Raw genomic sequence first — 23,654 nt, forward strand, 5'->3', positions numbered from 1 at the left:
AGCCAGGCATGGTGGTGCATGCCTATAATCCCAGCTGCTAGGGAGACTGAGGCAGGAGAATCACTTGAACCTGGGAGGCAGAGGTTGTGGTGAGCCGAGATTGTGCCACTGCACTCCAGCCTGGGCAACAAGAGCGAAACTCCGTCTAAAACAACAACCACCACAACAAAACTATTCAATAAGGCTTTTTATGGGGGATTGCTTAAATATACATGGGACCATGCATTTTTCACAGAGTTCCATACATGATCATTTTGGGAGATGTAAGAGTGACTATGAAGCTGGGAAACACTATTACGTTTTTCTGTATGGAAAATAATACCTGGGAGAGAACCTTACTTTTGACCAGTCAGTCATGCTGCTTCTGAAGTCTTGGTTGATGGAGAGACCTTCATGAACAGGTAGTGATTATGTAGGCAATTAAAGCCTTTTTCTTTGTGGTCTTAAAAGGTCAAATTTTACTTATTTAAATGTCCATTCAAATGTAAAAGAATCTTAATAATTACATATAAAATTATGTCATTAAATAATAATAAATTTTTTTGGTAGAGACAGGGTGTCTCTCTGTTGCCCAGACTGGAGTGCAGTGGCTATTCACAGGTGGATCAGCCTCGAACTTCTGGGCTCAAACAGTCCTCCTGCTTTGGCCTCCCAAGTAGCTGGGATTACAGTCAGAAGCCACTGAGCCCAGCTCTAAATAATTATTATTTTCAAAATTTCCTTTTCTAATTGAGTGGAAGATATTATTTTAACAGGTACCAATTTACAATGCTAAACTACATTGAAGAAAATGTGGACAGAAGGATTACTTTTTATGATTTTATCTAGTCTACTGTTACTATGTCAAGTATTTTCTCTTTCCTTCTCTTTCTTTCTTTCTTTCTTTCTTTCTNAAAAAAAAAAAAGAATGTGGACAAAATGGTCAAGTAACTGTAAATGTTTAATTTACTGAAAGCTACACATACATTTGTAAAATAACATTAAAATATTTCCAAACATTGGGCTTTTTACTTCTCACATTTTGAAAAACAATTTTATTCAATATCCTTTAACACATCCATGACATCAATGTCAATATTACTATAAGACACTTTGTGGTCATCTGTTTTCTAGAGCACATTTTCACTGGAGGCTTTTAAATCCATTGCTGGTGCTGCCACAGGGAAGTCCATCCCAAGCCATGGGTCTTTACTGCATATATGAGAATATCTGCTATTTCATTCAGGACATTAATATGTTTGTTATATATATGTATTTTATATATACACATATATGTGAATATTATCATGCTTCCCCTAGCTTCCTAATATATTGCTTTTTTAAAGGGTTCCTGACATAAAACTCTTGTAAGATCATACTCACAATGACATTTTTATCGCTTGTTTTCAAGGGATTCTCTTGTGTGACCCTTGAAGCATGGAAACTAGGATTAATTCATGTTATATCAGACTAACACGTTCTCTCTCTACCACTCCAACATAGTACTTAGCTCTTCAAACTAATATATGGAGAAACTGCCCCATAATATATGGGATTTTGATAGCACTTGAGTATAAAGGGACTCTCTTTTTACTAAGGAGTATATGGGAGGAAGAATTAAAAGTTTAAACCACAACTTAAATGTTCACCTCTCCATCATTTTTTCTATACTATCTGTTGATTTTCACATTTCTTTCATTAAACTTTGTTATATAATCAAAATAACAAACTTGAAACTCCATGAAGCCACAGTGAAAAACTAAAAGTGAAGTCAAGAACAGAGCAACTCCTAGCACCGAGGCCAAGTGTGTGTGAAGTCCCTGTGGGTTGGCACACCCCCAAGCGGGTCGTCTCTGGAGGCCAGTGCCCTGCTTGAGACAGTGGTCACCCTTCCTCCCACTGGTCCGTCTGCCTCCTGCAAGCTCTAATTACACCGTGGCCCTAGTACAGCTGTGGCCCTTGGGGAATACAGAAGCACAATCAACTGATTGTTTCACGTGAATAAAGCGAGTGTGTGGTATAAGAGGATTTGATGAGTTCCGGTGGGTTTCTGGTACTTTGGTAGAGGTTGGCACTTGTCTTTTCTTAGTAAATTGTGGCCCCATCCAAACAGGGTAGGGTGTCGTGTTTTCCTGCTGTCACCAGCTTCTCCTCTTGATTAAGCTTGTCTTTCACCAAGCTGGCATTACTAAAGTACTTGAAATCACAGATAAAGAGGTAGGATCTTTACCACTTAAAAATTAAGTGCACTGATGTGGTATTTGGGCCTCTCAGCTTTTTACATAGTAAAATCTTCAGTTTCCTCTCTTTTTCAGTCCTTTAGGCTTAGGGCTAGTTTCTTCAGTGCTGCCTCAATATTGTGGACAATAATAAAGTTACCGAGCATGTCAGCTGGCATTTCATTTCTCGGTGTCTAAGTTTGTTGTGTGCCCTGTTTCCAGGGAAAAAGTGGCCCCAATATAGCATCCTTCTGGGAAATTGTTGCTTAAAATTCCATTCCCTTATTGCACAGTTTAGTTGTGGCATTGCACTCTTCTTCCAAAGGTGGGGCAGGATGGTTGGCGATGGGATTAAGGATGTGGATGTGGATCCAGCCCAAGTGAAAATTTCCATAAGGAAAAGTGGGAGGAGGTCAAATGCAAAACACCCTCTAACAGGCAGCAATGTTGCAATGAATAATAATAATCTTTAGGACTGGTATAGATAACTCTTTTCATCTTCAAAGCATTTTGCTAACATTTAGTTCATTAATTCTACCAACAGCCCTGTAGGGAGATAAGTTTTTATTATAATAGCTTCACGTTGCCTTTAAAGAACTGAGACAGAATTGGAGGAGGCTATTTACTGAGTGCCACCTGGGCTATCCCCTACTGTCTAGGTGTCTCTATCTTTCCTGTGAAACAATTCACGCAGACCGATGAAAGAGTGGGAATTTCAGCGGTTCCCAGGAACCTGTGTGATACAAGAATCTGCTGCCACTTGTTGCTCTCAAAAATACCGTCCCTCCTGCTCCTGCAGCTCTGTGGCTGCTTACAACAGCAAGGCGCAGAGACTGAAAACTTGTAAACAGCTGTCGGGGGCTGGGGGCGGGCAGAGTGTAACAGAATAGGCTGCCAAATTCCTGACTGCCATATGTGCTGTGTAATACTTGTCATCTCAAGTGAGTCATTAAAAGGTTTCCCCTTAATGGGGCTTTGAAGTGCTGGGACAGCTTGAGCGCATCTATAAATTGCCACAAACAGCCCTCTGACTGAGTTAGCTAATTGCTTGCTCTTTGACTTATTAGGATCAACTGAGTTAAATAATTTGTCACATGTGTGGCTCATAATAAATAATGTGACTAGCCAGTTTGTGGGCTGTTTCAGTGATATATTGTACCCCTTTTGGATGTTGTCACATGTAGCTAGCAAATGTGGGCTGTTTTATCCATAGGACTATCATATCCCTGAGTTCTGACAGAGCAATTGGAGAAAAAATGTTAAAAGGAGTCTAGTTACAAATCAATGTGTTCACTTCTTCAACCTTTCCATAAAGCGTAAATATCATTTTTCTTCGATATCACACATCATGCAAGTCATAGGCAAAAGAATATAAATTATAAGTACTGAATTATTCTAGTTAATATGGACTGAATTATTACAGTTAAAATATTGTCTGTTCCCTTTGTGAAAACAAGCAGCCCCTGCTAGCCAGCCCGGTGGATGTGCTCAGCCCAGCTCAGCTCAGCACTGCATTCCAGCCAGTGTTTGTGCTGTGGGTTGTGCCAAGGGCATTGTTGTCTATTGCCAGAAGACAGAGAGGGTGACAACTGGGATAGAGAGGACCCTGGATGAGGAGAGATTAATTTGAAAGAGAGAATCTGAGAAGGTAATTTTCCAGTCATAGGGAAGGGAGCCAGCAGTTAGAATTAAGTGCTTCTCTTCCTGATAAATAATCTGTTGACTGTAGGTGCTCATAGCATCATACAGAAAGAGGATGGTGCCAGCACATCTGGGCCGGCTGGCGTTGATAGCAGTATCTTTTTCCTCATTCAGAAAAGAAAAAAGAAAAGAAGGCAGCAACTTGCCATGTTGGTAATGTGGACTGTGCTCTTGTAGAAAGTATTAATTATTACGTGAGTAATAGGAAAAGAATTGAGCCGTTTGTAACTGTTTTTAAAAAGTCCTGACAAGAATACATCATAATTGGCTTTCTTTATTATTAGCAACAGCACCTTAGAACAGCAATTTTGTCATACTTAGCATGGAACAAGTATCAAGTATGTTTAGAACAAGGATCATTGCATTTTTCTATTGTAAATTGGTAGATGAACCCTTTTATATTTCATGAAAAAAAGTAATCTCTATAAGAAAGAAGGATAAAAAAATCCAGTTTACCAAAGGTTTCTTTCAACTCTTCATTTCAGGGAACATCATTTACTGTTATTCGTTTGATTGTGCACCCCAAAGTACCCAATTAAAATAATAATAATGGCCTTCACTAATATTCTTATGGCAATTTTTAAAATTAAAATATTACATTCTCTGTACATGTCACTTCAAAATTACTGTTCTTTCGCTATTTTCTCTAATGACCTCTTTTTATTTCTTCGAATGTATTTACTTAGGTTTTTAATATATCTCTATGCTTGCACATTATCACTGAGACAACAGGCAATAAAAATGCCAGAAAGTCTCAAACAGTGAAGCCAAGAAGTCACAAACAGGTCCCAGCTGGAGGGTCCCCAGCTTGTTCTCCCCTCCCCTTTCTGGCCAGCCCCTTTTAACCCTTGGTACTTGTTAACTTTCCTTATGGATGTTCAGAGTAATTAGACAGTGGTTTAAGTGTGTGTGTGTGTGTGTGTGTGCGCGCGTGTGCGCACTGGGGGATAGTGATATGGATGGGTGGAGGCAGTTTGGAAAGGAGAGACATTTCTCTCCAATTAGTGGAAGCCACTCAAACCTCGATGTGTTTCATATGCAAAATAGTAAATGTCTGCAGCAGACCCAGACATCTATCCAGCATTTGGAACTGGTGACATTTTTAGTTCCATGGGCCCTGTTTGTGTTTATTTTTGTTTACATAAGTTAATTAGCTGGCTTTTTAAAAAATGTATAGTTTCTGCCTTCTGAAAAATAAAACTTTACTCGCTTAACATGACTTAATTTAATAAATAGTGTGTGTTTTGCATTTGTTTTGAATATTATTTCTAAGTGACTTCTTAAACTTCATAGGTGTGTCTTGGGTGTAATGAAAATAATTATTCTACTAAAAAGGGTATGTATAAGGAAGAGTGTATTTAAAGATATTTATCTCAAGATAACTGGCTCTGAACTAAATAGTTCCTTCCCTTAAAAGACAAAATGTGCTGAGACTGTACTCACACAGGCAATCTGAGGCACCCTAAATCACAAGCAAAGAGTCACTATGATTATTTGGCTTGGACTGTTTTGCAGCTGTGCTTTGTATATGTGTGTGTAGGTGTTTGTGGGGCTGGGCTGGGGAGAAAGAGATGGAGATTGTGGCTTGGTTGACACAGGTATATATCATGCTTCTAAGGTCTGGGCATATCTTCATTGCTAAAAGTACAAGCTGGATGAAGTGCTCACCCTTAGTTCTTCTGGAAGAGCTCATGGAATGGATGTCCTAGTTTCTTACTCAGTGTACATGGCTGTCACCACCAAGTGCACTTCTCTGTACAAACCTGCCATACTGATGATGGGGTGTCATCCAGCACTGAGGAGCAAGGAGAGGTGGAAAGAGGAAAATGACATTAAAGTGGCCACTGAATTAAAGCCTCAACTCAAGTGCCAGAGACATCAGGCTGCAGATGCCAGCCCTGTGTGGCCTTTATCCTGACATGGTCTTCCTCTCTGCCCAGGAAAGCAGGCCCCAGGTACAACCTGTGAGAGAGCAGCCACCACCTGCTTGGGGAGAATGGACAGCAGACAGTTGTGGTCAGAACTATCTTGCCTGCACCTACCCTGCAGCAGAAGGACCCTTCAGGACATGCCCCCTTCTATCCAGAGTGTGTGGAAATGTCCCAAGAAATTAGCCTCCCTGCTTTTGTAACCATAGCACATCCAGGAGGAAGAGCCGGGAATCCCTGGGGCCAAGACCCGTCCTGTCCTTAGTGGGTCCTCCACAGAGTGTGAAGGGGAATCACCCACTAAATGTTCCTTTTCTGCATGGTGGTCCCAAACACTGGGTTCTGTGCTGATTTCTTTTTTAACATTAAAAGTTTCTTTCTGCCTATAAGTGTTTCGGCTGCTTACTTTCTTCCCTTGCTGAGAAGCAGAAGTAAAATGGTCTCAGGTTTTTCTTTATTTCTAACCACTGTCAGAAACTGCCTGAATATCTAAAGGCTGTGAGTCTCAGGCAGATCAACAGTTCCAAATACCTAAATACCAGACATTCACCAGGAGCAAGACCTTGACAACCCTGCAGCTCCTGCCACAAGTGAGTCTGAAATAATTGCTGTTGAAAGAATGACCCCATGCCACCCTCTTCATTGCTGTCTAAACCCTCAATCAGCCTCAAATTAGATCACCGTAGAGAAACATACCTGAGCCACAGATGGGTCAACTCCTCCTCTCGTTGTGCCCTTGCTGTGACTTACGCCTTTGATTTTTATTTAGGAACTCTACTTAAAAAATAGGAACAAGAAAAGCAAAAATCTATGACTTTGAAAACCTTCCCACTTGTTTTAATCAGTATCCATGTATGAGACCTTATGTACCTAGTGCCAGAGAAAAGCATTCCTGAAAGAACTAGTATTTTTCTTTTATACAAGCAGCATGAACTATCTCACCCAGGGCCTTTTCTTGCTTAAGTTGCCTCATCTTCTCAGAGAGTGAAAAGATGGTGCTCAGAACGCAAAGCCCTGGTGCATTTTCACGTGGTCATGGATGGTTTCAGATCCCTATTTTAATATTTCTCTTGTACTTTAGTATTTCAGTTGTAGGTGTTCACATTGTAAGAATATTATTTTAAGTCATTTTTAGAAGGAGAGTGGATATAAATTATGAGTAATTAAAATGAATATTTTAAACTTACAATATCCATAGTATTTTTCTGACTTCAAATAATATAAAAATACTGCTTTATAAGATTCTAAGTTACAGAGCTATTTTATCTGGATATTGAGCCTCTGAATTCACAACCATACATAATGCATTCCGCACGTTCTAGAGGTACTCATTTATTTGTAACCTTTGAAGCACATTATACTGGGCAGAGTCCTACACATGAGTTCAGAGATTTAGGAATGAATCCCAACATTGCCACTTTGATACCTTTGAGATAAAATTTTTCATCTGTAAAATTATTAAAACTCAATGCTAAAAATTATAAATAATGTAGACATGTCTATCTCAGTGCTCCGCAAAATATGGCTCTCAATTTCCTTCCATCCATTTTTGCTCCCCGGATGCGAGGCAATCTTGTGATGAAGGGTCTAGGAAACTAAGTACATTCAACCCGGAACACTGTGGTCTTCCTTGGTTCATCCATGCACGTATTTACCCCATATTTACTGGTGAATAAACGTAGTGGGTAAACATGATGGCAAAACAGCCGTTGAGAAGGAAAGTTAACATTTAGGATCCTCCCTTCCTAGGACCATCTTTTGGGGGAAGCACCCATCCACAGACACGAGGGACACCTACAAATAACACAGGAGTGTTTCTTGTTCCTTCAAAAATCCTGCCTTCTGCTACCAGTATTCCTGAATGTGTATTTTCTTTATCATTTTACCTCTCAAACAATTTTAATTTCTATTCTGATTTGTTTTCTCAGATTTTTCTTTTGATTTACTGACTTATTAAACATCTTAGTCATGCTTATGAATACTTCACAGTTACCTAATTAATAGAAGGAAACTTTCTCTTCTCTCCCTATCCTCTAAGATCTACGTGTCCACTTATTTCTAGAGAGCTATGTGACATGACCTTCTCCTTCAATGCTTACGCAATGTCCAGGGTTCCGGTTTTTGGCCAGGTAGGTGACAGTAAGTTGGTGAATGTTAAGATGAAGATGTTCTGGTAGTATGTGTCCACCATGTGGTAAAACCAGATAAATGGATTCTAGACTTGTACAAATTGCTTCCGTCTACATTTGTCCGCACATTCTATCACATCTGTCAGACTGACTTTATCTTACCAATCAATACGTTTTTAAACACACACCTAATTGCTTGTATTGTTATGTACTAGTATAAATAAAATATGCCTTCGTTAATATTTCACAATGGAAAAAAAATTCTTTTTAGAAAATGTTTAAAGAGATTTATTTAATTACTCTTAGAAGTACTCCGTAGTTGGCTCTATTAGCATGTGACGTAAGAAAATGCAATATGTGAACATTTTAACTTTTAAAATGGTCACAGTTTAAAACTTTTTTGAGTTCAAAGTAATTTTTTTTCATTTATTATTCACCAGAATTAATATTATCAGAATGGAATACAATAAGTCTTTGTAAATTATGGTAAGTGAATTGGGAAGTGTAGCTAACTATATCCATGCAGTTTGTCAGGAGCATTTTTTCATAAAATGAAATACAACACTGATTATTTTCACTTTTTAAAAGTTGCTGTTAATTTAAAAGCTAACAAAACAATCAGTTATAAACCAAGGAATATATTGTTGCTGTCATCCAGTGAGCATTGTTAGATGATTTTCCTTCCTGAGCAGGACGTGAAAAAGCATACTGTCCATGCTGTATGTGCTGACCATGGGGATTTAGGGGTGCCCGGGGGCACTGTGTGGCAAGTGTACTCCCACAGGTTCAGCAGCCTCTGCTCACCTCTCAGGCTTTCTGCTGTTTTCTGGGACGTTGATGCTATAGTGTGGCCCAGAGCTCTTAACCAAACACAATTCTTGCATTACCTTTTTGAAATTTAAAAATAAAACTTTTATATTGTAACTACTACATTTATAAAAGCTTAAATATTTTCTTTTTCTTGGAAAATAGCAGGTTTAATTGTTGAACTTCAGGAAGCAATTCAGAGTGGCCCACTGAACTGGCTGCTGGTCAGGAGTAAACTGAGACCTGCCCTTTAATAAATAGAAAACCAAATGATTAGCAGCAGAATTAGCTCATACTCACCACTAACTACCTGCTCTCTGTATGGCACTCAGTAGCTCTGACCACTTAACATTTTTAAGCCTTCTTTCCCCTCTGTAATGTAAACTTTGTGAAGCTCAGGCCTTTTAAAAATGTATACCCTTTGCTAAGTAAGCTTGATACAATAAAATCTTTGTTCTCTGCAGCATTGCAGATTCATATATGTATATACACACATGCACTGTCTAATATTTATCTGGTCTGGAATAAGCATTAATCTTTAATTACTATATAAACATTTTAAACAGGTGTGGAATAACTGCACTCTCAAAAATGTAGTGTTTATCTCCTTGCTGCCTGATGGCATCAGCCCCACTGCCTGACAGCTTTCACCTCCCTGTGCTTGAGGTGGAAATGGAGAGGCGGTGGGTAAAGGGCAAAGAAATGCCCCAAATCCCACATGAATCAGAAATTTCCAGTTATAAATTATGCACCACCATAACATCCTTTACCACAGTTTGCCAGCCAGGAGTTGAGTTTGGGGTAGTGTTTTTCTGTGTTGGTATGGTGTGGGGCTGGGGGCTGTATATATAGCCACGCGTTTTTTTTTCTTCCTGTGGATTGTACGCCCTCAGCCGTCTTTTCTTGGGGCTGTGCACGGAGCCTGTGGTGTGAGGAGATATAAAGCAGCATTTTTCTAACTGCCTTTGGAAACAATGAGAGCTCTGTTAACAGGAGCCCAAGCCTCTGCAGACTGCCTCGCTGGGCAGAATGACTGGTGGAGCCCAGGTTCAAAGCCATTGGCCTCCAAGTGCTTTCATTCAGCATTATTTTTGCTTCTCTAACCTCTTTTTTCCTTTCACTCTTCTTTTTTTCTTTTTTAACCTAAGCATTCTGAGGTCTCCTTGTTTGGTAGGGAGCTGAGCAGCAACTTTTTGTAATTAGATTATACTTAATCAAATGAAGGCTTGGATATTTTTAAATGTCATTTAATCTGCTTCTCCTCTTCTTCCTTCATGGATTTTATCACTCTAGCTTAATTTGTTGTAAAATTTCAGCTCATTTTTGCCTGGTACCAGGTTTTCCAGTTTAAAATAAAATAGAAAATGACAAGACAACAGATATTTTCAGCAGTCTTTGTTCTTCCTTGTAATAAAAACAAACTCAATTCTGTATTAGACAACACTAAGTAGTTATAATATTCCTAGTAGTAATTTTTCTGCTGTTACAAATCTGCTAGGTTGGAGAAATGAAAGGGAAATACAAAATAAAAGGTTCTATAATTAAGAAGAAAATAAAGAGGAAAAGGTGCTTTAAAAAACCCTTAATTGAGGAATATTTCTTACAGAAAGAAGTTGTCAGTGGTAAGTGCTGCCTGATGAAGTTAGGATATTTTGGTCAGTTTAAAATGATGATCCCCGAGGAGAGAGAGATGAAAGCATGGAGCTGGGGAGCACAGACGATGGCATTTCTATGCTCCGGCAATAAAAATGTAAACATCCTTTCTTGTTCGGTGAAAAACTCTATCTTCTGCACTATGTGTTACAAATGAGATATGAAAACAAGGCAAAGGAAACAATGTTCAAAACTATTTTTAACATCTCACACTATTGTAAACTCAAGATATCATATGAAATTTGACTTCATACTTGTGGTCTTTCTCTGCTTTTGGGAGTTTGCTGTTCAGCTAAGCCTTGTTGGGAGTTTGCTGCTCAGCTTAGCCTCTGACAAGCCTACTTTCTGCTCAGAGGAGAGGAGATCAGCTTTCCAATTTGTTAGGCGATAGGCAGTGGGGTGGTGCACTGACAGATCTGGTTCTGATTTTTAAGTGGTGTTAAAAAGGTCAAGGTTCACATTTTTCCCATTTTATCGCGAGTTCATCACCAGCAAATCTGCCTTTGCCACATTTAGTCAGCACTACTAAATGAACGAAGACCAGAAATGGGGATCATGGGTTCGCTTTCCTCCCTGGTTACATACTAGCATCTGCTACAGAAAAAGAAAAGTTCATGTCACCGTAGAGTGGCCCTGGCTTCATAGTTTTGACTAGTAGTCTGATCATTTAAATGTTTAGTTTACATTTCTTATTTATAGTGAAAATAAATAGCTCCCTAATTTTAATGTTTGAAGATAAGAATGGAGTGTTATTTTATTAATTCATCATTTTTTCTTTGTCATGATTCTTTAAGTTTACACTTCTGTTTTGTAAAAATATGTGATATTGAAGTTATCTTTTTTTCTGACACTGAAGTTAACAATAGCTTCCCAAATCTCTGCTTTGAAAAGATGAAGTATCATTTTTTGTAGTAATACTAGTAAATAATGAGAAAAGTTTATAGAAATAATTCTTGATACTTATAGTATTTTATCTCCTTGGAATTGTTTTTTGAACTGATGATAAACTAGAATGTGAATTTATTTTTGCAAAAGATGACAAAACTTCTATAAATAAAACCCACCACTTTTAGAGAATTTAATTGTATCAGTTGGAAATGGCCACACTTTTTTGCTAGTTTATTGGCTAATTTGTTTGAAATTGATTAATGCTTTTTTTTTTAAATGACACATTCGAAAATATATATTATCAAACTTTTTTTTTAAATTTTGAGATAAACGTGAAAACTTTAAAGTTTGGTAGTTTGTGATTTGCTAAAATGCAGAGATGTGAAAAAATGTACATGTGTGTGAGATGTTTGGCTTTTATTGGCTTTGCAATAGTGATAAAGTGATTCACAGATTATCAAACTACTATACTGTTTAGACACATATATTAAGATGTTTCTGTGTGATCTCAGACGATCTTGTAAACCTGCATAAATCTTTAATTTAAAGAAGAATTTCATTTATAAGACTTAAAAGAAGCTTGTGGGAGGTGTCAGAATTTTAAAATTACTACTAATATTTTATTCACAAAAAGCTAACCAGGTACTTCTTGTAAACTGAGAGTTATTGAATAAAATTACTAGGAGGCTTCTCACCTCCTTCCCCATTTATATTGGAACACACACACACACACTCATGCACACACACACAATATTTTTCTGTGTTTATAAATGCTATATAAGGAATTAATATGTGGATGCATTACATACTGCGTTAGAGTTTTATAGCCAAACGTTTGTGGATGCTGTTTCCACTCCCACTCCTCTTAAACACAAAGATGTACTTAAATAAGGAAAAATATACCCTCTGAAGTGAAATCCTAAAAACATTTTTTTACTTGCTAGAATTTGTCTTATGGTGGGTTTTCCTAAACATGTAGATGAAACGAATGTTTATGGGTGATTTTAACACCTCCTAAGAGCAAATTGATAGAGTCAGTTCATTAAGATCCCCTTACAGCCACACAGGCAATAAAAACCATTGATGCAATAGATAAGCCTTTGAATTTAATGTTTAAAATCAGTTACTAAAAAAATTTCTTCCTTTTCTGCAGAATGAAAATGCAAACATTTCACGTGTTAAAAAGTCGAATAATGTGGTTAGTTTAGCTTTAAACAGTTATTACTCATAATGAATTATTTGTACCTTCAGTATTTAACTTATCTAATTTTAGAGATGTTTCCTCAGTGTTTTGTATAAGTTGTTTTTACAAGTCTTATATTCGGAAGAGATAATGTTGATTGGAAGACTTACTCACAACAATGTTACTACATACATAAAAGCTATAGCTCTCCCACCAATAAATTTTATGTTATCCCCATTATTTTATTCTAAAGAAGAATATAGATCTCCAGTACAACATAATAAGAAGTATGCAATTTTATACCCAGGGAACTATGTAAATAAAACGTTAGGTATTTTCAAGTTAATTTGACAGAATTGTCATTCCAGGATATTGCTGAATGCAGCTGGGAAAGGCTCTTTGGCAGAGACTAATCAGTGCAAGCTCTCGCAAGTTGTGGAAATATAGTAATCACAGAATCCTTTTATGAACAATTTTAATGTTTGTTAACCTTGTTCTAGCTAATACAAAGAATGTTTTTTTGAGACACAGTTGGTATATTCAGCAGATTCTCTTCGATAGCTTGATACACGGCACCTAGGGTGAATAAAGCAGTGGTGTGTGTTGCTAATACATTTCAGTGATGTCCCACTGAATTCGAAGCTCTGCCAGTAGGATCCTTTGTCTTTTTCTGTTACTTCTCATTCAAGGTATATTTATGTAAAGGAAGAACCATTATTTTAGTTTAAAATATTAAACAAAATATTTTTATTTCTATTTAAATACTCATGGATCACCCACTGCCTCAAAAATAAATAAATGAGCTTAAGTCATCAAACAACATTATTTTTATTTGTCTGGTTTACGAAGAATGCAAAGTCCCAGTGTAGAAATATCTGTTCTTTCATCATCATCAGCTCCCTGTTGTAGTTATTGTCTGTAAATCCCAGTTAAGTACTCAAAGATTTAAAGTATAATGAAACTTAGATGGTTGGGAAAGCGGTTGAAGTGAATGTCCTCCCTGAGGCTTTTTTATTATTTAAAAGTTTGGGTAATTCCATTGTTCTCTTTTCCTAAATATATTCAATAATACCTGCTATCAGTTTGGATTTTAACAAACATAATTTTCAGTGCAACAGATAAGATGTATTTTATTTTATGTAGACTTTGCTATCTACACACTTTTTCAGAGGTGAAGTCAGAAAAGACAAAATGTGTTTATAAGACCCTTGCCTCACCTGTGACTGGGGACTAAAGTGCATTTGTTCCAATTCTCTTATGTCGGCTTCTCCACAAAGGAGGCCACGACACCAGGTCAGGAGGCTGATAGGAGGCCAGATCACTCCAGCCAATTAGCCCATTTCCCTGTGACCTATGGGATACCTCCTGCCTTTTGCCTTTTTTGTCTGCTGCTGCTTCTTTTTTTTTTTTTAGGAGAGAAAGCAGTGATGACCTTTAGCCACTGACATTTCTGCTTCATGCCCTAAAATTAGAGGAATCTGATCAGCCTGGTTAGTGCTAGCAATCCAACTCTGTAGGCTTATATTCCCACTGGAACAGGCTCTCCTGATTTACCCCAAAAATATAGTTTCCAAGATGCCTACCCCACTGGCTATGTGATAAAATGAAACCCCACACCATCCCCACATGCACCACACTGGAGTGGCCCCTCCTGGTTCTCTAGACCCTGTGATTCTCAGTCCTGTTTGTTCATTATGCAGACCATTCTTTTGTTTTGGTTAAATATGTTTCATCATCTCTTCCCATTTTATATACATGTATCCTCCCAGAATGAACACTAACTCCAACACAGGACTGAACCCAGAACTTCAGAGATGTCAGTCGGCTCCCTGCCCCTCTGCTCACTGAGGATGCTTTCCGCTTGTGTACATGTCACCTTCCAGGTGATTCATAAAACTCTCCTCCAGTGATCTGACTCAGAAGCAGACATCTTACTTAGTAGTTTAACAGTGCACTAACTGGAAGGCAGAGAAAAGACAAGACAGATCATGTTTTGGTAACTCTGTTCTTGAATGGAGAAGCGTGATATTTCATTGCCCTAATGGTGGGGTCTGGGCCAAGGGTGTGTGAGTGAGAGTGTGCTGCTGACTGGCGCTGTTAGTAAAGCAGGAGCAGGGAAGGCACCAGCACTTCTGGGCACACATCACACACACAGACCTGCCCAGGTTCCTCTCTCCTTCCCATCAGTGTGTGCCTGCCATGTAACTCAGTAAGTTGGAGAACTTCTTAGCTTATTTAATCTTCTGAAAGTACCCTTGGATTTTGCCTTCCCATCAAATTCCTACTACCCACACCTTGGACCAGCCCTTCTCTCCTTCACCATTGACAATGTGAGAAGACCCTTCTCATCCTTTTTTCTGGAGCACCAGACATATATTGGTGAAAAATATCGGCCATTTAGGCAGGTGTATTGAGGTGTAACTAATGTACAGTTAAATTTACTGTTTTTAGTATATAGTTCTGTGATTTAAAAACTGCATATAGGCCTGTAACTACTACCATAATCAAGATATAGAACAATCCATCATGCACAAAATTCCCCTGAACATCTTCAGAGTCGGCTTCCTCCTCTCTCTTCCCAGACCCTGCCTGATAATCTCTGATGTTTTCTGCCCTACTGTATTTCCTTTTCCAGGATATTATATAAATTGAATAATCCTGTAGGTAACTTTTAGTGTCTAGCTTCTTTCACTTAGCATGTGCATTTGAGATTCATCCATGCTGTGTATATCAGTAGTCCATTTCTTTTTTATTGCTGAGTAATAATCTGTTATATAGATCAACTTATTTTTTTAACTTCAAACAAAATGGTATAACTTCATTATGATTTTTATTACATTATCACATTTATATGTATTCTTAACATTTTAAGTTACATATAAAGTCTGAGATATGATGTTTAGTTTTTAATTCTCATATTCCTTTTTAAACATTGTTATATATCTCATATTCCTTTTTTAAATATTGTTATTTTCAGTTTATCTTATTCACTATAATATGAAGTCTAGAAGGCCAGTAGGGAACACGACTGTCTTCAGGACAATATATAGTTCAATCTGTATAATAGGCTTCTACTCCAATCATAATAATGTAAGATTTTCTAATTTCTTCAAGTTTTTACCTGTGTATTATTTTCTTAAAATAAGGACTGAAGCTGGGTGCAGTGTCTCAGGCCTGTAATCCCAGCACTTTGGGAGGCGGAGGTGGGAGTTTCACAAAGTCAAGAGATCGAGACCATCCTGGCCAACGTGGTGAAACCCCGTCTCTACTAAAAGTGTAAAAAAATTAGCTGGGTGTGGTGGGGCATGCCTGCAGTTCCAGCTACTTGGGAGGCTGACACAGGAGAATCGTTTGAACCCGGGAGGCAGAGGTTACAGTGAGTTGAAATTGCGCACCACCTTACTCCAGCCTGGCGACAGAGCGAGACTCTGTCTCAAAAAATAAATAAATAGATAAGGACTGAATATGTTTGAAGGCATTAAATAACACATTATGATGTTTGTTCTTCAGATACAGTTAAGAGTTCTGATTTGCAGATCAAATGTGGCTATTATAAGGGCTGCAGAAATCACCTGTTGGTCCCCTGATTTCACAGTAGGGAATCCCAGCAGATGTGGGGGCCACTCAGCCGTTGACTCAGTGGAAGGACAGACCCCAACCTTTGCTTCTGGTCTGGGCTGTGCTTCCAGAGGCTCCTCAGCACTTCCTCTGAGGCTACCTTACTGGTCTTCTGACAGATCATCCAGAAACAAGGGTTTTAGGATTCTTTCTCCTTGGCTCAAAAAACTGAAAACAAAAAAGGCAAAGGTTTGAAGTACGGCATCATCATGAGGCATAAACTTGTGAAAATAATTGGATTCATTTCATTGCACGTTTGGTGGCCATTACAGCTGAAATTGCAGTCTTATGCCAAACTGAATGAATTTCTTGTATTACTTTTCTTCATCCAACCAACAATAGCCTAGTTCCATTTGACCTTCAGCCTAGAAGGTTTTCATTTTTATTGTTTTCTGTCATGAAAGATATTTTAGTAAATAGTTTGTAGAGGACCATTGTCTGAGCAGCAGCATTTGCAGACACCGTTTCTGTTGGCCCTGCTGAAGCAGCACCAGGGTTCCACATTGGAATCTTCTTTTCTAGTGAGGTACCAATGTCTACGGTCAGACTCCTAGGTAGGTGCTGTGTCTGGATGTCGGCAAGAGCTGCATGACAGTTTACTAGTCAATCAGTCACTTCCAGGGAGCCAGGGCCGGCTGGAAGCACCATCTCTGTGCAGGTCTGAGTACAAAGTTCACAAAGCACAGACCTGTAGGGCAGACTGCATCACCTCAGATCTGAGAATTCGACCAGTGCACTTCTATGTCATCTTAGTTAAGTGCCCTCCCCCACAAAATAAACTGTGATATGGCCATTTCTCCTTTAGTATACCCTGTCAACGCTTGTAAATGATCTTAAACCATTAAAATTCATTTTTTAAAGTTGAATAGATTGTAACTTCTTACGTAGACTGTAAGGAAAGAACGAAAATTGTCATTTTTATTGCATTCTCATAAGATCAACAAATGGTGCTCAATATTAATGATCCCAGGAAGGTCTATAGAAATGTTAAAAAGTCTCATTAAACTTGCCAGCGAGAATGATCCTGGGAGTTAAAAAAGCATTGACTCTCAGTGTCAGAAATAAACATTTGAATTTGCTCTTCTCTCTCCATTGCATTTCCCTCCCTGCTTTTATCACTATTGAGTAATAGATAGTGTGTACTTCTCAGTGAAAATAACAACCAAAGAAAGTAATTGGAAATAAGTAAAATCTAAACCAAATACTAGTGTGAAATAGTAGAAAAAACGAAATGGAAATCTAGTGACAAGCAAAGCATTGTTATTGAAAGGTTTTTGGAAAAAAAAGCCTCTTTCACTTTGCTGGCCCAGTTAGGAAGTTTGGTCCCTGGTACAAAGCCATACAGCTGCACACAATATAAAGTAAGGTTAACAGCATATTTGGTGCGTTTATAACTTCCCTAGGGCATTTTAACATTAAAAATAGTGATTGTTAACCCAGTCCATCTGAACTTAAATATGAGCTTACTTTGCAAGAAATGAGGGGTAACGTCTAAGCACTTTTCTCTAGGTTTTATTATTCTTTTAAGGTTTTACATTATGGCTCCTTTTTTGTCTGTTTTATATGTTTTATTCAGTGTACTGAGATACTTGGAGTTGTAGGCTAATTGGATATAAGACACTCGACTCTCAACTCTGTAACTTTACTTTGAGGTAGTGTGACACAGATCTTCGTAAGTACATTACATTCCTTACTCTTACATAGGGTGATGTTGATCTTCATAAATGTATGCACTTTCTTCTTACATGCTGTGACATTGATGGTCATAACATAACATAAACATGAGTGTTCCAAGATGATACTTATAGACAAATACCTTAGTGTATTTTGACTGTAATCACAGAAATGCAATTCCTAACAAGGTTGGCAACTTCTAGACCGTCAAAATGGTTGCAGCCATATTTATGACTTTTATTAACAAACAAAACCAAGAAGTCTGCACATGGTCTGGGCCTCAGTCTTGCTAAAAATATACTGAATAACACAAATACACTGTATTATATCTTTGATAATGCATAAAAGATAGAAGCATTCATCCTTTTGAGGCTGAGGGACATTTGCGTTCTGCTTGGTAGTTCTCCAGCTCACAAACAGGAATTAAATATATTTAACTATAAGAGGCATACTGATAAAAATAAGTTTAGTAGCACTTTCCAAGTTACCCCCACTGTGACCCTAAAGTCAACCAATTGTTAGCTAGGGCCAAACAGCAATTTTCAAGGTGTAAGGAGATAAAGATACTAGAGCAGACAGCAACCCTCAGCCCAGATCCAGTGTAAGCACACCACTGAGGCTGCTGTCTCAGTCTGTCCCCAGCCTTATTTATTGTTCATGGGCTCTGGAAGCTGTCACCCAATTAATCCTGTGCTTCCCTGTATGATGACTGGAACTGAAGGCAGCATGTTGACTGTCAGGTGATTTTTTTAAAGTTTGAAAACAGCAAGACCTAATTCAATTCACTACAGTGAATGTCATACAAATGTTTTTCTCTGTACCATCTCTAAGACCCAGTTCCTTTTATACTTTACAGCTTGGTAGTAGAGTCAGTATTGTCTGAGACAAGAGCCTTGGAGCATCTCGAATGGCAAGTGCTGGTACTCATTCCCTCTGGAAAGCACAGGGAACTCTTGATGGGGGTGGAAATCTATTAGCCTGTGGGACAACTGTATACATTCTGGGACTGAGTTTATTTGTTTAGTTTCTTAGATTATGAGTGTGCTTAAAAATTTATGAACTCACAAGGTGTCTTTTCAGAAGTGGTTTTTAATATTTTTGCCCCCTCTCTCGGTGGCACATGAGAGTTGATGTCCCTTACCTCCAAGATGGACATAAGAAAAGATTCTGTGCACATCCACGTGGCTCCGTAGGGAGTGAAGTGATTGGTCACAAGGGTAACATGTCTAGGATGGAATATCAAAACTATGCAGCCTAAAGAGTTCCATGCCAAGCACTTCTAACCTAACTGTTGGGTCTAGGGTGGGGCCCCCTACCTGTTGGAAATAAGAGTCTGTACTCTTGCATTTTGTCCAGATCTGCCACAGCTTCTTTGCTCTGGGCAGTATGCCAGGATTGCCTGTCTTGAGCAAAGCGGAGGCATCCCCATCATAAAATGAAAGGAGTCCACTGCAGCTGCAGACTATTAAAATGCAGATTGGGCAAATACGTTAGTTCTCAGCCATCTGAAGAGCTAATGTCTACATCAGTGGTAGAGTTTGGCACTCCATATGGTAGCTAATAATGTTTTCAGGGCCAGGAGGAGTTTTCTGATTTATGGAAGTAAAGGGAGAGAGTGTAGGTGCTGAGCTGTAAGTAGAAATAGATACAGGCAACCTCTCACAGGTAGGTTAGAGCGCAGTTTTCTCTGACGTTGTAACAAGCCTGTGTAAATTATAAAGAAGGTTTTCATTTTCAGTAACTTTATTCACCAAAATCAGGAGATGAAAAAAGTTAAGGTATTTTAAAGACACATACACCACCATTATCACCATCACTACCAACAACTAACAAGTTTGATCCTCACTAGCCATAACTCCAAAATGCAAAACTGACCCCCTGAGGCAGTCTGTGCATTTACACGGAGGTTAAGGATTCCCAAGATACTCTACTGTTCATTGTTCAGTCATTTGAAATTCTGGAGGATGTTGAAACCATTGTGGGGAGATTTTGGATTTGAGAGATTTGATACACAGACAAACAGTATGTATGAGTATATATTTATAAATACAATTTGTCACCTGCAGAATCTCCCTGTAATGTATCTGCATGTGTCCATCCATATGCGTGTTTGTGTGTGTACATTGTAGTAGCAGATAGAGAAAGTTAGATGGTATGGTGCCTAAAAGTTTTTTGAAAAAGTAAATTTAAATTTCATTTTCAAATGTTTCCATTTCTGGAAGGGTGAATTTGTGTACATTTTTTTTTTAATATTGTTTCTTCGTCTTATCTGCTAGTCAGCCTCCTGCTCTCAGACTGTATTTTGGTTAAAAAAAGGAACATTTTTATCACTTGGTCCAGTCGAATATTTTTCTCAACGGATCCTTCAGTTCTTTTTCCTCTGATATTTGACTTCGTTTACCAGCTGTTTACAGAGCAAGTCAGGTACCCTCTCAATACTCGGGGAATAGTACCAGCCATCTCTAAACTGTGCATTCTGGATTTTGCAATGGTGTCTATTCTAGAATAGAATTCTGTTCTGTTTAGTGTCAACTGAAAAATCCTTGCCCAGACTCCAGCTTCTTACATTTATACTTTTTCTTTACTAAGTAGGCCTTCCCTTTAATGGTAGAAATAAGAAAGAAAATGAGTTGTAATTTAAGTCACCAGAATTTGCTTGATTAGTGGTTTGAGCAAATGGCTGACAACCTTGAGAAGATGTTGCTGTGACTGGCTAATGGCTCTGGGATCTGAATGTCTTAGCTCTATGCATCCCCAGTGCTTTTCCCAGAGTAGGTCATACAGGCACATGGAGCCACCTGACGTCTTTCCTGACACCATACAGGGAGATTGTTTGGTTAATCAACTGACATTTAAAGTATGGGAGTTAGCTGCCTCTATTTGTCATAGATAAAAAAAGATCAACAAAGTAAATGCAGAAAGGTTTTAAGATGCCAAATGCTTACCTACTACAGATGAGGAACTTTTGTTTTTTTTTTCGACAAGTACACATATTAGCGCCACAAACTTTTCCTCTCTAAAGAAAATACAAAAAAACAGTTGAAACAGTTAAAGAATAACTTATTTCTCATCTTCTTTTCCTTTCCTTTTTCTAATTATCTCTGTGCTTTGGAGTGAGCCATCCCTTAGCAAGAAAGGATAATAATAAAGGAAATAGTCCAGGATAATTTGAGATTTTGAAGTATCTCCTTTCCTCTAAACTTAAAAAGAAAACAAGACAATCTCAACATACTGGAGATCAGGCTGTCTGTGAATGTGGCCCATCTATCTCCCTGCTAGATTGCAAGCCTGCAGTCAGTATCCGATGTGCCCACATGCCGAATGAGAAGGACTCTACAATGTGGTACTGACATTTTAGGCCAAATAATTCTAGCTGTATTGTTCAACAGCGTCCCTGATCTCTGCCCACTGGCAGCACCCAGACAGCCCCATTTGTGACAATCACAGATGTCTCCAGATATTGCCACATATTGCTTGGGTGAAAAAAATCACCCCCAGTTGGAAACCACTCTTCTAGAAGGATAGATAAGAGCTAGATAGTGCTGAAGGACGTTATTAACAGAAAACGTTGGAAGTTTATCATCAGATTTTTGCGTTTTGGTGTTTACAACAAAATCTGAGTTCTTAAGTCTGAAATTCTAATTTGGTACATGGTATTTTTGCCCTTGTTTTCGGAAAAATAATGGCATTAAGGTAAACTCAATGTCAGTGGCCTCATCTATACACACAGACTCATTATCCTTCTTTCTTTAAGTTCTGTTATCACATATCTGTGTATGGAAAATTGGTGCACATTAAAAATACAACTTTTAAGACAAGCACAGTTTTTAGTTTTACAGAATAGAAAGATTTCTGCTACCAAATCTTGCCTGGGTGTGAATTTTTACAATTGAGATATTAATCCTTGAAAAGAGATTTTTATAATGGAAATGCTGACACAACCTTAGCTGCCCTACTTCAAATGGTGTCATTATATTATTCCACTCTTGACCATGTCCATGTTCTGAAAACAGTGGCAGCATTGTCTGCCTCTGAATAGTGCTAAAGGACCATGGAGGGGAAGGATTTGGCACTGATATCACAAGGGGGGAAATAAAAAATACACCTTGCATGCATGACTCATTCATTCAACTCGGGGGATTTTTCTAAAATGAATAAGTTAAGTCTGATCCATGTAGAATTGATGTATTTCACCATATATAGGCAACTAAAACTGATAAGAAGGCCTTTTAGTTGTATCTCCCAAACTCTTTTAACTGAGTCTTCAATAGCTAATCACTTTTCTATTGGATAACTTACGATAGGAAATCTTTGTTAGGCTCTGTAGCTACAAACAGCCCACATAGACAGCTTGAAATAATATTTTATGTCTTACCCTATACACGTGGTTGTCCAAATGTGTACACACACACACACACACACACACACACTCCCTCTCACAGGAGTTATCTCCTTGTCTAATCTTGAGACAACCTTTTCCAAAAAGGCACAGTGTTTTGTGTTTTGTGTTTTGTGTTGGCAGTATTTCATGTCTCAGATACTTTTCACAGTTTCCTGTATGCCCTTAGTGAGTAGGAAAAGGGACAAAATTCTCCTAGCAAGGCCCGCCTGCATTTCTCTCAATAAGGGCAGAAATGAGAACATTTGCCAAGACATACACAGACTTTAAAGCAGATCCCAATCCCACTGTCCTTCCACCATTCCCAGCGACAGAAAAAATAGTTGAGGATAGTTAGTAACAAAATTCAGAGCAAAAAAAGATACTAAGAAAAACATAATGCTAAATTTTCAAAGCAAATATTATAAAGAAACACAACTTTTTAGAGGAGAGGAAGCTTGTGGAAAAAATAATGAAAAAGTCCTGTTAAACTTGTTTGCTGTCAGGCATAGGGCAGAAAACATATCACTGTGCCTAGAATGGAAAGGCTACTGGGGTTTTTTTCATATACACCTCAACTGCCATTTTTGAGTTTACTCGTTAAGCAAAAAACTTTTATTGTTATAGAAAATATCCTTGAAAATGTTTTAACAAAAGTAAGTACTGGTAAATTTGTTGTTTGATGTTAAGTTCTTGGCATGCATGCTACACATTTGTAAACATTCCTTCATTTAAAGGGCATTTTGTGAGCTCTTGAGGCCTGTGGCTTAGGGAATTGCATATTGCCCTGCTGAGTTTTTATCTGCTGCTACTCTACCAACACATGGCTTTGAATTTCAGTTGCCAGCAAAACTGTGGTGGTTGGAATGACCACTATGGAAGAGACTTATTTCGGAGCCTCCGCTACGGCCCAGAACAAAGTAGATGGCACTGTCCAGAAACATGTTCTGCGTCTCTTTCTCACTCTCTTCGGGGAACCTCATGATTCCGTGTGTGGGAGCATCTCCTCCTCCCTCTCCCTGCTGGTAACAGCATGCTGAGACACTAGTACCCATGGTCACAGAAGCTGCCCAGGTGATGACACGACACACATGTGTGCGCCTGCTCCAGACCTCTGCTGTGGGTGGAGCCTCTTTGGAAAGTGTTCATTTCCAAAAATCAAAGGTGCTTGTTCTGAACAAAAAACACTTTCACCTCAGACTGCCATTAAAAGCATTTCATCTGAGCGCAGTGGCTCACGCCTGTAGTCTTAGCACTTTGGAGGCCAAGGCATGCAGATCACAAGGTCAAGAGTTCGAGACCAGCCTGGCCAATAAGGTGAAACCCCATCTCTACTAAAAATACAAAAATTAGCTGGGTGGGATGGCGCTTGCCTGTAGTCCCAGCTACTTGGGAGGCTGAGCAGAATTGCTTGAACCCGGAGGCAGAGGTTGCAGTGAGCCGAGATCGCACCACTGCACTCCAGCCTGGGCAACAGAGGGAGACTCTGTCTCAAGT

At 38.6% G+C, this 23,654-nt stretch overlaps 1 protein-coding gene and 1 long non-coding RNA gene across 2 annotated transcripts in view; both read left to right on the forward strand.

Annotated features, from left to right (window-relative positions):
- Nucleotides 1–23,654, forward strand: part of GMDS (GDP-mannose 4,6-dehydratase) — a 648,894-nt gene that overhangs the window by 394,401 nt on the left and 230,839 nt on the right. The window lies entirely within an intron of this gene.
- Nucleotides 909–13,304, forward strand: LOC119466811. The gene is made up of 2 exons (XR_005195300.1): nucleotides 909–3,846; nucleotides 5,518–13,304. It is a non-coding gene; the product is annotated as an uncharacterized LOC119466811 (long non-coding RNA).

The sequence above is a fragment of the Cebus imitator genome, unplaced genomic scaffold (genome assembly GCF_001604975.1).
Source record: "Cebus imitator isolate Cc_AM_T3 unplaced genomic scaffold, Cebus_imitator-1.0 Scaffold231, whole genome shotgun sequence".
NCBI classification, from domain to species: Eukaryota; Metazoa; Chordata; class Mammalia; order Primates; family Cebidae; genus Cebus; species Cebus imitator.